A 14836-nucleotide genomic window follows, 5' to 3' on the forward strand; every position below is an offset into this window, starting at 1 on the left:
ATGACAAAACCAAATAACTGATGAACAAGTATGCAAATGATAATCCAACAATGTTTAATCAAAAACAAATAAACAATAAAGATAAACTAACCGAATGATTAGTCAAATCTCAATCCAAAAGTTTGTAAAACTAAGTCAACCCGGTTCCTAACACAAACCCTAGTCCCGGAGATGATCACGGGTGGTTTAACCGCTCATGTTCTTGATTCGATCTTCAATCTTGATGAGGAATTGCATGATTGATGATTGGATTGAGGTTTGGAACTCCAAAATTTGTTCTTGGGAAGTGGAAAACGGCTAGGGTTCATGATAATTTCGTTTGGGGAATGTTTGTGCTTAAATATGGTGGAAAAAGAAGAAATTCGCAAGTCAGGTCTGGGTTCAGCGCCCAGTGCGCTGAAATCAGCGCCTAGTGCGCCAAATGGTACTTTCCTTCTGTGGTGCGCTGAAATCAGCACCTAGTGGCGCCGATTGCTACCGAACTTCCCGTTTTTCATATTTTGGCCTTCCAACTTGTGTGTATGCTTCCAATACTCCATAATGCTTCCCGAAAACCTTCCGTCAAGCTCCAAAAGCCATCCGTTATGCTCCGAGTACATGTAAATCAAAATCAACTCAAAGTAACCCGTTTTCATACACATAATCATGTAAAACCTCATAATTAAACACTTTAAAACATGATTAAACACCCTCACATCAGTTACTTATACATGCTACTTGTAACACGATCTCAAAAAAAGATGCATTGAGCCAACCAATTAAACCAAAACACTATCATAATTATGCTTAAGAATAACTAAAACAATGACAAGCATGTAATTTAGAGCTGGGGGTTAAAACAATAATTTGTCAGGACCAATTTGCGAGTGCTAGGCTGTTGGCACGAATAAAAACTATATTGAGTGAACCAAGTAAAATAAAACACTACCATAGTTTTGCCAAAAAAAACGATGGCAAGATTGCAATTTTGAACTGGGTTGAAATCGTAATTTTGAAATGAAGGCAAAATCATATTTTGAACTGAGTGCAGACCATAATTTTATTTTGAATTGGGGGCAAAAATCGTAATTTTTAGATGAGGGCAAAATCATAATTTTTAGCTGGAGGCAAAACCAAAATTTTATTTTGAACTGGGGACGAAATCGTAATTTCAATCTGGGGATAAAATCGTAATTTCGCAGGACTATAGCGGAGGCAAAAGCATAAATTTATTTTGAAATAGGGGCAAAATCGTAATTTTAACTGTGGGCAAATTAAAAATTTTATTTTTAATGGGGGAAAAATCATACTTTTAAACTTGGGATAAAGTTGTATTTTAGCAGAAGTTATAGACAACTATTATAAACTTATTAATAAAAGAAAATAGCACCGGCACTTTTAGCCGATCACAAAACAAAAGTATTAAAAAAAAACTAAGATGGCCGCCCAAACCCACCAATAACATTGTGAAACTATTGCCGGCCATGTAATTTGTATACATAGGTAAATTTGAAATGACAAAAACGGTTCATGGGTATTATTTATAATTTTTCATTAATTTTGTTAGGAATAGTTAGCTTTGTATTAGAATATGCATATTCCCTATATGGCTAATCGGTTTTATTAATTTTTTTTGCCATTATAACCCTATCGTACCGAATTCAGGAAGTTCAAAACGGAAGTTCAAAATCGAACCAAATTAAATTTGAAAAGTTAGGTGTAACTGCTTAACAGTTAGCACCTAGAAATGATAGAATCCTTATAATGAATGGAAGAATTTGGGTTCCTATTCATGGAGGGCTTCGAGATATAATCCTCCAGGAAGCTCACAATTCCAAATACTCTGTTCACCCTGGAAGTGACAAAAATGTATCAGGATTTGAAAGTTAATTATTGGTGGATAGGGTTGAAGAAATCTATTGCCACATATGTAGCTAAGTGCCTGACTTGTGCTCAGATTAAAGCTGAACATCAAAGGCCATCGGGTCTGCTACAACAGCCAGAACTTCCCACATGGAAGTTGGAGATGGTAACCATGGATTTTATAACCAAGTTACCTAAAACAAGGCATGGAAATGATACTATATGGGTCATAGTTGACAGATTGACTAAGTCAGCACATTTCTTACCATCAAGGAGACTCATAGCTCTGATAAGCTAGCTCAGTTGTACGTGGATAAGATTGTATCTCTCCACGGAGTTGTAACACCCCAAAAATGTGTAATTTAATTATTGTGCCTTTAAACATTTAGGTATGTAAAATAATAACTTTAGTGATTAACTAAGTTAAGTAGAATGGACTTTGTGTAGAAAGGATGAAAGTTGTGCTTTAATAAATAACAAATGAAACTATAGGGGTTGAAAGTGTATAATTGAATGAAAGATTGAAAATAAAAAAAAGAGTGCAGTGTGTGTATGTGTATATGGTACGAGAGAGAGGGAGAGAAGGAGAAAAACCTTCTCCTTCAACAACAACAAGAAATTCAGCAAATCAAAGAGGTTCTAGGCCTGAAATTGAATGCATGTATTGAGATTCTTGATCATCTAAGTGTCTCTAACATAAGGTAAGTTGAATTTCATGATTTGATGATCTTTCATGTAGTGGGTTGTAATCAATCCATGAAATTATATGGAATTAAGCATGAATATTGTTTGGAATTATCATGTAGAAGATGGATTATGCTTGAATTTGATTATCTTGATGATTTGAAACAAAACCCATTTGTAGTGATAGGAAGATGAAGTATAATGATCATGTAGGTGCAAGATTTGAACAATGTTGATGTATGAATGTATATGTAGTAGACTATTTATAAATGAAATTGATATAGGATGAATATTATGTGAGCTTAGTTGATTTGATGATCCAAGATATGAATTAGTAGGAATGTGCATAGATTACTTGTACATTATGCTTTACTAGTGGTATGCACACCAAGTGTTTGATGAAATGCCTTGAACAAAGATTTCTATATGACAAAGATGATCTCATGTGTGTATAATGATAGATGATTAGACTTGGTAAATGATAGATTGTTAATTTGATTATGTGGAGAAAAGAATGGGAACGAAGACATGAGATTAAACTATGTTGATTGTAAAAAAATGTAGGAGTGAAAAAGGAGGAAACGAGCCATTCCGGGTCACAAACAAGGCAACGTAAAGGTAAGTTCCCTCGCTCATAAAATAATATTAGTATGTATTAATTTGAAATGTTATTAACTTGGAGATGTTATCGTGTAATTGTAATGAGTTAGTGTAAGCCGAAAAATGTTAAGGATATGGGTTGAATGAGTTGAATGGGCAATGCGCCAAGATGAGAATTTCATGTTTGGAAGAAGGTTTAAAAAGTCTTATTGTGGTTCGACTAATAATTTGATGTCTTATAAATTTATGATTTAAAATGTTTAATGGTTTGGTTGTATGTAGGAAAGGCTACTTGATCGATGGCACTACTTGGATCGAACACACTCATGATGCACGCTTCCGCGAAGATCCTATTTATGGTTTAAACTTTTGGTTAAATGTTTTTGTTAAAACGGGTCTTTTGTATGTAAGTCAACCCGGTAGTGGTTAGGTATTAAACTTGTAGTTAAAGACTTGGTTAATACTTTATGAAATATTGGGGTATAAACTCTTTTGTTAGTTAATATGAAGTTAAATGCAGAATTTTACTTCTAAATTATTCGACCCGTTTGGTACTTTGCCTAATGAAGTTCGTTAGTCTTTTTTTAAAAGTTTAGACCTTACAAGTTGGTATCAGAGCCGAGGTTTGAGGGATTTAAGCATTAGAGTTAAAATGCTTGAACTCAAACCGAAAGCTCGTATGAAGGTGTGTTCGTTCCGAAGCGCTATGCAAGTAAGTAAATTGTAAATTTTGATTATGCTTATAGTTAGAAATGGCAAGGGATTATGGTTAGTTTACAATAAAGATTTATTGAGATGTAGGGGAATGTTACGGGGGACTCCGTGGGACCGTTTCGGGTCGAAAAACGGCCTGGAAATGAAGTTTTTAAGTTAATCAGCGTCTGCGCAATGGAGAGACCGTCGGCGACGGCCACTTGTGGCGTCAGCGACGGCACCCTTTCATTCGACGGGTTAACTTGCTGTCTACGCACTTTTTCAGCGACGCAACTTTATACAGGCCGTCGGCGACGCACTCATGTGTCGTCGGCGACGGCACCTCCTTGACTGCTTTTTCCGATTTGTTTGTTTGATATGCGAGGCTCTTTAATTCAGTTCTAGTATTCAATTAAACGCTAGGAACATCTCAAATTGATTATGAAACTGAGAATTCATGATAGCTAACATGTTTTAATGATGAATGTGGGAAAGAATGGGAAGTCTCAAACACGAACGAATAAAGTAATTAACGTATTTAGAATGATGTAAAGGAAGATTGGATGGGTTTATGATTTATGAAAATGAATTACTAAGAACAAATGATGTATAAAAAGGTAAGGAGAACGAATGAAAGAAAGAAAGATAAGAAAGGAAAGTAAGCCTACAACTTATAATGGAACATGTTCAATTTCTCCTTCGCTTGGGAACATGTAAGGGCGGATAAGAAGTCATGTGACTCGAATTGTGCTATGATAATATGTCTCGGGAATATAAAATTTCGGAAAGAAGGATACGAATGTATGTAATAATAAGTCCTTTGACTTATTGATGGCATGTAGATGATTCGTGATCGTTTTGACCAATTTATAGAATGAACGGAAGGAAAGTTATGAAAGTCAGAATGTTAGAATAAATTAAGTATGCTGAAAGAGGGATGATAAAGTATGCGTAAGAATGAAATTTTAAATTGAATAAGTAAGAAATGGTATTGATCTAGAATGTTTTTGTAGATGCAGACAAGAATGTGTGATTAATATAAGAAGTATATAACATTCGTGAGACCGTGATAATTATCACTAGTATGTCCGGTAGAACCGGGAAGTAGGTTGACGTGTGGATAAAAGGAGTTGTAAGACTCTTAAGAAAATGTGAGTATTCCATAAGAATGAAAGGTTTGAATCTGTAGTTAGGTCCGGATCAAACATATAAGAACGAAAGGTATGAATGAAAAGTTTGAATATGTGGGTGAGTACGGATCAAACTTATAAGAATGAAAAAGTTTGAATCCGTATTTGATATACGGATTAAACTTATAAGAATGGAGTATAATAGTGAAAGGTAAAATCCGTAAGCAAGTACGGATCGAACATATAAGAGTCAGAAGTAAGAATGAAAAGACTTGAATCCATAAGTATCTGCGAACCAACCACATAAGAAGAACAAAAGTTCAAATCCATAAACAAAGTGGGAATGAGTAAGAATGAGGGAAGGAATGTCTTTCTTTCTCCTACTAAGGTAGGTATATAAATATTGTAAGTAAGTGGGGTCGGTAGCCTTGTCGAGTCAGGTAGGGCACTTAACTAACATGATGCATAGATACATATGATGCACTTGCGAGCAAGTGAGGGATAAGTTGCGTTTAAAAAGGGAATAATCTTAACCTATCTAGAAATATATTGACGATTCGACCTTGTTGAAGTCGAACGGGTTATTTGGGTAAGTGTAAGACCAATGACAATATGATGGCAAGGGAGATAAAGCTAATTGTCACATAAACAAAATTCATAAGAAACATATTAGAAGTCGACTCATGTGAGTCGGGGTGAATAAGGGACTACGACCCGGAGAATGGCATAAGTATGGATGAGAAAGAAAAGTTGTCCGCGAATTTCTAAAATGGCGAAATGATGTTTTATTAGTATGTTTTGAATTGAAAGTAAGTGCAACACATGACCCAATATATGTGTACAAAATTAATAAATGGCAGATTGACCTTGAAAAGTCAAACTGTAGAAATTGGCATATAATTATGAAATGCAAGAGTCGTACGTAAGAAACGAAGTATGTAATGAAGTATACCAATTTAATGAGAAATTTGTGAAAAAAAAAATAATATAATACAGGTGAGCTAACACCGAATACAACGAATATTTGAATGAAAATAGTATGTTAAAGAATGGTTATGTATTGACCTGTCATAAACGGGTCAAACAAATGAAAATGATTTATTAAGCAACGGTCATGTATTGACCCGTTACGAACGAGTCAAACGAATTAATGTTTTAAAAAGAATCTAGAAAGAACTAGTATGTAAACAGGATGATTTGATAAATACCATGTTTGAGGAAAACTGAATGAAATGTGCTAACGCTTAATTTGTAGATGAGGATGGTCGAACTCTTGGCATGATAAAACTAGTAGAGTTGGTGAAAAGATGCACACGAGCGGAAGCTCATTACATGGATGGACGAGATCAATCTAGTTTTTGACACGCGCTCCCGAAGGGGGGTGGACTGAACTAGGACACGAATCGTTGTTTATGTAAATAATAAGGTTAGTAAAGTATTTGACTTATGAATGTTAAATAGAAAGTTACGGACGGAATAATGTCTCCATACGTACAAATGTCAACACGAGTATGACGCGGTTGGAAGGTTTGACCTTTAGAGGTCAAGAAAAGAACGAAATTCTTAGTTCAAACTCAATGTCATTAATCAAGGCGTAGGCGTGCATAGCAAGTAATAAAAAAAAATGAATGAAATGAACGAACAAATCATGGTGACCCGAATGAAGTTATGCGGAGATTAACCTAAGAATGTACTTTATATCATGTAACGGTAACAAACCTAAAACAACGTTAAACTCTCGAGACAAGTACGAATGATTAAGAAGGAAATAATGGTTGGGTTGTGATAACTATATCAATGATGAAATGTTTAAGAGAAGTTAGGATGTGAGATTGTATGAAAGACTTGACATATGTGAATGAAATATGATAATAATGTAATTAGTAGTAACGAACTTGAAGAATGTGCTATAAATGGAACTCGTAACAAGAATTCGGGTTGAATGTATATTTTGGAAAAGATTAAGCGTTAGGGAGTTGTACATTGTACTTGAATGAGTGATACTCGTCATGTGTTATAATAATTACTTAATTTGCAATTAAGAAGTGAATATGTGCTAAAAGTAAAACATGTGAATTTGCTAGTGAATGAAGATGTTATGATTATGTTAATTGACTAACCTTGTATGTGGTTGTCAAATGTAAGATAATGAAAGTATTAACATGTGTAAAATTGATTATGTGTATTGTGTATGTAACTAGGAGATTACATGGTAGTATGTATTTCACTAAATGGGTACGAAAGGTTTATGGTGTCATTAGCATTACCAACTACATCGATATGGACATATGTTCCTAAGTCGGGAGTTTACATACTTGATCGTTGACTTTTCAGAAAAGTCAACGAATATGAGAATAATATGATTAGAAATCCTAATATGATTGTAAGAACAGAAGGATTGAATGATGCATGATGGATCCTTGAATGTTATACTTGATGATATATATTAAAATTTGCGTGAATCTAGAATGATGCATTGTTGAATCTATGCCTTGTGCTTGTTACAATGATAAGTGAAAATGCGAGATATGAACTTGATATGATTGGTGAAATATAAAATCTTGTATGATAACGAGAATGTGAACGTGGCGACATGTAAGGATAAGCATCATGACAAGATGACACAAGCACAGAAGGCAAATGGGTCAAAAGGAGGCGAGGAAGCGATCACAAATACGAACGCCTAATGTAAGTGACTATCGATCTCGCTTCTTATTTTGTTTAGATAAAGTTATCTATATTTGAATAACTGAAATCAAGTAAGGATGCACAAATAATGGAATTGCTAGGATGAGAATGGTTGTAAGGGTCGCTCGATGTTAATCCGGTAAAACCTCAACGTAGGGGCAAACGGGTCAAAGTTGTTAGTAGTAAAAAAAAAAAAAGGAAGGGAATGGTGCGCCTATTATAATAGGGTGTTCCAAGGAAAGTTAAGTGAATGTGCATGCACAGGATGTAATTTAATGTGTAAACCGAAATTGAATGTAGTAAGACATGAGTGTACGCGTAGACTAGTATGTAAAAGAATCACACGCATAGGTGTTGTGATTAGCATTTGTTTAAACAGATTTGAGAGCATGTAAATTATACGTAAGAGTTCGAGTAGTAAGGTATGTATGTTCGTAGTAGGACTATTTATACCCAAAAGACTTGGACTACGTAATGTGTATGCGTGTTATTAAACTGTACGTATTCAGGTTTCGAGGACGAAACCTTCTTTAAGGAGGGTGGACTTGTAACACCCCAAAAATGTGTAATTTAATTATTGTGCCTTTAAACATTTAGGTATGTAAAATAATAACTTTAGTGATTAACTAAGTTAAGTAGAATGGACTTTGTGTAGAAAGGATGAAAGTTGTGCTTTAATAAATAACAAATGAAACTATAGGGGTTGAAAGTGTATAATTGAATGAAAGATTGAAAATAAAAAAAAAAGAGTGCAGTGTGTGTATGTGTATATGGTACGAGAGAGAGGGAGAGAAGGAGAAAAACCTTCTCCTTCAACAACAACAAGAAATTCAGCAAATCAAAGAGGTTCTAAGCCTGAAATTGAATGCATGTATTGAGATTCTTGATCATCTAAGTGTCTCTAACATAAGGTAAGCTGAATTTCATGATTTGATGATCTTTCATGTAGTGGGTTGTAATCAATCCATGAAATTATATGGAATTAAGCATGAATATTGTTTGGAATTATCATGTAGAAGATGGATTATGCTTGAATTTGATTATCTTGATGATTTGAAACAAAACCCATTTGTAGTGATAGGAAGATGAAGTATAATGATCATGTAGGTGCAAGATTTGAACAATGTTGATGTATGAATGTATATGTAGTAGACTATTTATAAATGAAATTGATATAGGATGAATATTATGTGAGCTTAGTTGATTTGATGATCCAAGATATGAATTAGTAGGAATGTGCATAGATTACTTGTACATTATGCTTTACTAGTGGTATGCACACCAAGTGTTTGATGAAATGCCTTGAACAAAGATTTCTATATGACAAAGATGATCTCATGTGTGTATAATGATAGATGATTAGACTTGGTAAATGATAGATTGTTAATTTGATTATGTGGAGAAAAGAATGGGAACGAAGACATGAGATTAAACTATGTTGATTGTAAAAAAATGTAGGAGTGAAAAAGGAGGAAACGAGCCATTCCGGGTCACAAACAAGGCAACGTAAAGGTAAGTTCCCTCGCTCATAAAATAATATTAGTATGTATTAATTTGAAATGTTATTAACTTGGAGATGTTATCGTGTAATTGTAATGAGTTAGTGTAAGCCGAAAAATGTTAAGGATATGGGTTGAATGAGTTGAATGGGCAATGCGCCAAGATGAGAATTTCATGTTTGGAAGAAGGTTTAAAAAGTCTTATTGTGGTTCGACTAATAATTTGATGTCTTATAAATTTATGATTTAAAATGTTTAATGGTTTGGTTGTATGTAGGAAAGGCTACTTGATCGATGGCACTACTTGGATCGAACACACTCATGATGCACGCTTCCGCGAAGATCCTATTTATGGTTTAAACTTTTGGTTAAATGTTTTTGTTAAAACGGGTCTTTTGTATGTAAGTCAACCCGGTAGTGGTTAGGTATTAAACTTGTAGTTAAAGACTTGGTTAATACTTTATGAAATATTGGGGTATAAACTCTTTTGTTAGTTAATATGAAGTTAAATGCAGAATTTTACTTCTAAATTATTCGACCCGTTTGGTACTTTGCCTAATGAAGTTCGTTAGTCTTTTTTTAAAAGTTTAGACCTTACAGGAGTGCCGATGTCTATTATATCCGATAGAGATACTAGATACACCTCTCACTTTTGGAAAAGTTTCCAACAATCTTTGGGCACTCGTTTGAATTTTACTATTTTAGTACTTCTTACCATCCGCAAACAGATGGACAAAGTGAGCGTACAATTCAAACTTTGGAATACATACTTCGAGCATGTGTTATTGATTTGGGAGGTAGCTGGGATGACCACCTACCTTTGATCGAGTTCTCCTATAACAATAGCTACCATACTAGCATTCAGGCTGTGCCTTTTAAGGCATTGTATGGAAGGAAATGCAAAACTCCTGTTTGCTGGGCGGAAGTAGGAGAAGCTCAGTTGTCAGGACCTGATATATTCCTTGAAACGACGGACAAGATTGTCCAGATTCGTGATCGCCTAAAAGCTGTCAAGGATAGGCAGAAAAGTTATACTGAAAAGAGGCGAAAACCTCTAAAGTTTGAAGTGGGCGACAAAGTCTTACTAAAAGTATAACTCTGGAAAGGTGTGATGCGTTTTGGTAAGAAGGGCAAATTAAGCCCTAGATATATTGGACCATTCTAGATTATCGAATGTGTCGGCAGTGTAGCTTATAAACTAAACTTGCCTGAAGAGCTGAGTGGAATTCACAATGTGTACCACATCTGTAATCTCAAGAAATGTCTAGCTGATGAATCGCTAGCAATGTCACATAAAGACGTACAAATTGATGAAAGCCTGAGGTTTGTTGAAAGACCTATATCGATCGAAGATTGTCAAGTTAAAAAGCTCTGAAGGAAGCATGTGCCTATAGTAAAGGTTAAATGGGATGCCCATAGAGGCCCCGAATATACGTGGGAAGTTGAGTCCACTATGCGACAAAAGTACGCTCACTTATTCCAGTAGATCTCGGGGGCGAGATTTCTCTTATGGGGGTGAGGATGTAACACCATGTAAAAACGTGTCCAATTATGTAAAGACACGTGTCCTAAACTCTAAATATGTGAAAGTTTAAGTTTGAAGGACTAAAGTTGACAAACGATGAAAATATGTATGCGAAGGGACTAAAAGTGTCAACATGCCAAACTTGTGCCTCTGAATGATCACACACAAAGAATATATTCTTAAACGAGTGATTAATTGGATATAAGAAGTCGTTTATGAAAATAATCGAAAGATTATAAACTGCAGGGGTTAAATGTGTCAACATGTTAATTCTTACATCTGAGTGACCTTTTAACAAACCCGAGGCTTCGAAATATTCAATTATAAACTCAAGAATAAGTGATATAAATTTCACGTGATTTCGAGATCGTTATACAAGTTTTCAAGACTTTGGGTGAAAAGTGTCAATGTGATGAAACTTGTGTTTATGGTGATATTTAACGAAACCGGGCCTAACGGAGTTTGGTTATACTCCCTTTAACCTCTACAAACTAACTATAAGGGCCTTATATGCCAAAAATGAAGTTGTATAAGGTTTATAAGGGCCAGGGACTGAAACTGCACATGTTAAAACATGTTTCACATGAACTGAAGGTCGTCGCGGCCCGCGTAGACTCCTTCTGAGTCTTACGCGACCCGCGTAAAAGTGCCCAGCGCAGAAAAGCCTGCCAGCTGCAGGTTTCAGCTTCAGAACCGACTTTAACTCTTTCTATTCGATACCATGGTCTGTTGGACGGACTTGTAATACTACTAGGACACCTGGGGTGATCCTAGATGCCTCCAAAATAGCTGCAAACATCCTAATGCATGGCAAATTGTTATATAAGGCCCCTAAGTTCATTTGTTCAAGTGCTCATTCACTTGCAACATTCAATATGCTCACTTTTGGAGATAGCCAGCATTAGAAGAGGATCAAGAAGTGTAGAAAAGATAGCTAGGACCTTATGTAAGAGTCTTAGCCCTTCCTTAGTTCAGTTTACTAGTTTAAAAACCGAAAAGTCAAAGATATCGTAATTAGACTTTGACTTTCGGTTTAATCACAAATGGTCCAGCCACTGACCGGAATAAAAGTGGTTATGGGACCATATTAAGGTAGGTGATTAACCCTTAAAAGGGCACCTCCTAATTATTTCGTTTGACTAGTTAATTGTCGGGTCAAACTAATGAGTCAAAAAGTCAAACTGGACAGAATTTAAACTAATGATTTAAACTAATAAAACAGAAGTTATAAATTATATTTTAACATTCTAGTAACTTGGTAATTAGTATTCGAACATGTTTAAACATGTCTAACCCGACAATTATCAGTCTAAGGTCGGTTCATAACCGAAAGTCGCAAAAGCTTGACTTTTGCTTTGACTTTCAGTTCTGACCCGATTGAGTTTAATTCTTCCATGTTTTAAGCTTCCATTAGGACCATATTATATAGTAGTATAACCCTCTGGAGTTATATTGTTTGGTCCTTAGTAGTTTGAATTATATGCTCTTGTTTGTTAATATGCTTATAAATGCCATAATTGCCCTTTTGACATATAAATGAGATTTTTAGAAATGTGAGAGGACAAAAACCTTTGTTACTGATATATAAGCTTGTCCCGAAAATTTGACATCAGTTCTTGGTCTCAAACTGAAGTTATGCTCGATATCGTAAATATGAGCTTTTTATTAATTAAATTGCGTTATCTTGCATAAGACATGTTTGAACTTGGATTTTGAACCAAAACTAATTACCTACTGTTAAGATATTATTTTTAAGGATTCTTAGGATTTTTGGTCAGATTATAATCTGTTCATATCATAGAGTTCTTGTGTAATTCGGTAAATGACGATAATACCCTTTTCATGCATAAAATGAGATTAACAAATGATTTGAATACCAAACCTTTTCCTACTGATTTCATACATTAAATAAATTATTTTTAGCATTTAAAACTGATCAAAATCTCAAATTTACATAAACATCTTAATTATCGTCAATTAGCGAGTTTTACACTAATTAGGTGCATATTATGGTTTAAAACCATATTTCACACCTAAGACTTGTTACCTACTGAATTTTAAGACAAATCTTAATATTATTACAGTAAGTATAAGTCATGAACTCAGACTTCCAAAAATGTCCTTAAAAGCATATGTGAAATGACCAAAATGCCCTTTCGGGGCATAGTTTGGCCATAAATGGTAAACCTCACATATGTATAATATCTTACTGATGTAATGTGATAAAATAAATATTTTTACTGATTACCAAGATCAGAACCTCAGTTTATTATAAAATCTCTTTTATAATCATTAAAATTACCAAAATACCCTTACGGGACTTAAATTGGTTTTAAATACTTTTTGGGCATATATGTTAACATCCTACTGATGTATTAACAAATTCTAAGCATAATAACATTTGAGACCTGCATATAATTCATTTGGTTACCCGTTACGCATTTATGCGTTCGGATCGGTTTATGTGACTAGTTTACATAAAATAGACGAAACGGGTTTAACCTTATCATTAAATCTTCAAATTCCATAATGTGTTTAGTTTACCCATATTATACAAGTATCCAAACTTGTCGGGTTTAATCCACATTCTATTCCGGTCTCCGCTTAATTTAGCGTTTAGAACCGTAAAGTTTCTTTCAAGCTAGCCGGTCTAAGTCCTTGACTTAAATAAAGACCCGTTAGTATCCTAATAGGTTAGTAAACCTTCCATACAGATTGAGTAGCTTCAGGATAAGGTATTATCATAAAGCTTTAGGAATATACGGCTGAGTTACTTCTCACATTTAGCTCAGGTAAATACTTTTAACTTATTTTCTCTTATACGGGCTTGGGATAAGGTATTATAATAATACCACTTGGTCGGGTATGAAATCATTTAATCGGATTGTGATTAATAAATTTACATAACCCGTTTTAATTTGTCTTGTTGATAACATAAACATTGGGGGTTAATACGACCGTGTCCTGGATATCCTCGGCTCATTTCATTTGAAAATGGCCATGACCTATGCACGGGATGTAGGCATACACCTGACAGATGCAAATCCTAAAATATAAACCCACATGTTGGGGATAACTCCTTTGTGGGTTCTATAAGTGATGAGTCGGTTAATCATGACTGGCTTCCAAACCAGCCCCAATTGTAAGACAAACATGTAAATTTGTATACAAGATTATCTTAAATAATTGTCCCAAATTATAAATGATTTGTGGTTTGTGCACTTAAATCAATTTTCATAAATGTCTTTCAAATGTGTCAGTTAATTGTATTTACCAGTGTAAACTGACGCATTTTCCAAAGACTAATTGACAGGTACCTCACGTAAATACGCCGGAGCTACTAGGTGTCATATAAGAGGATCTTGCAAATCCCTAGATACCTGGAGTCTGTTATTTCAGTTTCTTGTATTTTATTTTATGATCAGCCTGTGGATCTTATTACAACCAAGTCTGTATATTCTTTCACTCGGACACTCAGACATTATGGTTTGTAACAGTTTATTTATGTCACACCCCGATTTCCACGTGTCTCACCGGTGGGCCCGGTGGGGGATTACCGTGACGATGTTGGCAACAATATAGTCAAACCACACAATTATATAATGCACAGCGGAAGCTTAAGATAAATATATAAACTTCAACCTCTGGTTGTAATATCAAATGTATTACAGAAGTTGAATATATCCACAGCGGATCAAAATAAATAAATATTGTTCATTCAGATACGGCATCGAGTTTGCGAGACTATTCGTGATGCTTAGGCAGCTAATACCAGCCAATTTCGTCTAGTACCTGCACTTAATCTTTTTGGGGAAAATACGTCAGTTTACACTGGTAAATACATTCGACTACAGGGGTTAACTGTGTCAACATGTTTAATATTACCTCTGAGTGACCCTTTAACATTCCCAAGGCTTCGTAACAGTATTATACGCTCACTAGAATATACTGTATAAATTCCGCGAAGTTCCGTCTTAAAACGAAAGAGTTATACTCAAATTCGTATGAGAAGGGTTAAAAGCGTCAATCATGAAAGTTAAGACTTTCTGAATAAATTAATAAACTAACCGGGGACTTAACAACGCGGGTAAATAACACGAGGTCCTTAGTTGTAATTAACCGAGGGCCAAACCGCAAAGTTACCCCTTCAAACCCGAAAGGTCAGGTAAATCATT

At 34.9% G+C, this 14836-nt stretch overlaps 2 long non-coding RNA genes across 2 annotated transcripts; both read left to right on the top strand.

The window, feature by feature from the left end:
• The first annotated feature begins 2403 nt into the window (after positions 1-2403).
• On the top strand, positions 2404-3629 carry LOC110917608. Its single transcript, XR_002580695.2, has 3 exons — positions 2404-2543; positions 3091-3144; positions 3409-3629. It is a non-coding gene; the product is annotated as an uncharacterized LOC110917608 (long non-coding RNA).
• A 4793-nt stretch (positions 3630-8422) lies between these two features.
• On the top strand, positions 8423-9634 carry LOC110917609. The gene is made up of 3 exons (XR_002580696.2): positions 8423-8548; positions 9096-9149; positions 9414-9634. It is a non-coding gene; the product is annotated as an uncharacterized LOC110917609 (long non-coding RNA).
• Positions 9635-14836: the final 5202 nt, after the last annotated feature.

Source organism: Helianthus annuus, chromosome 16 (assembly GCF_002127325.2).
Source record: "Helianthus annuus cultivar XRQ/B chromosome 16, HanXRQr2.0-SUNRISE, whole genome shotgun sequence".
In the NCBI taxonomy this organism is placed as follows: Eukaryota; Viridiplantae; Streptophyta; class Magnoliopsida; order Asterales; family Asteraceae; genus Helianthus; species Helianthus annuus.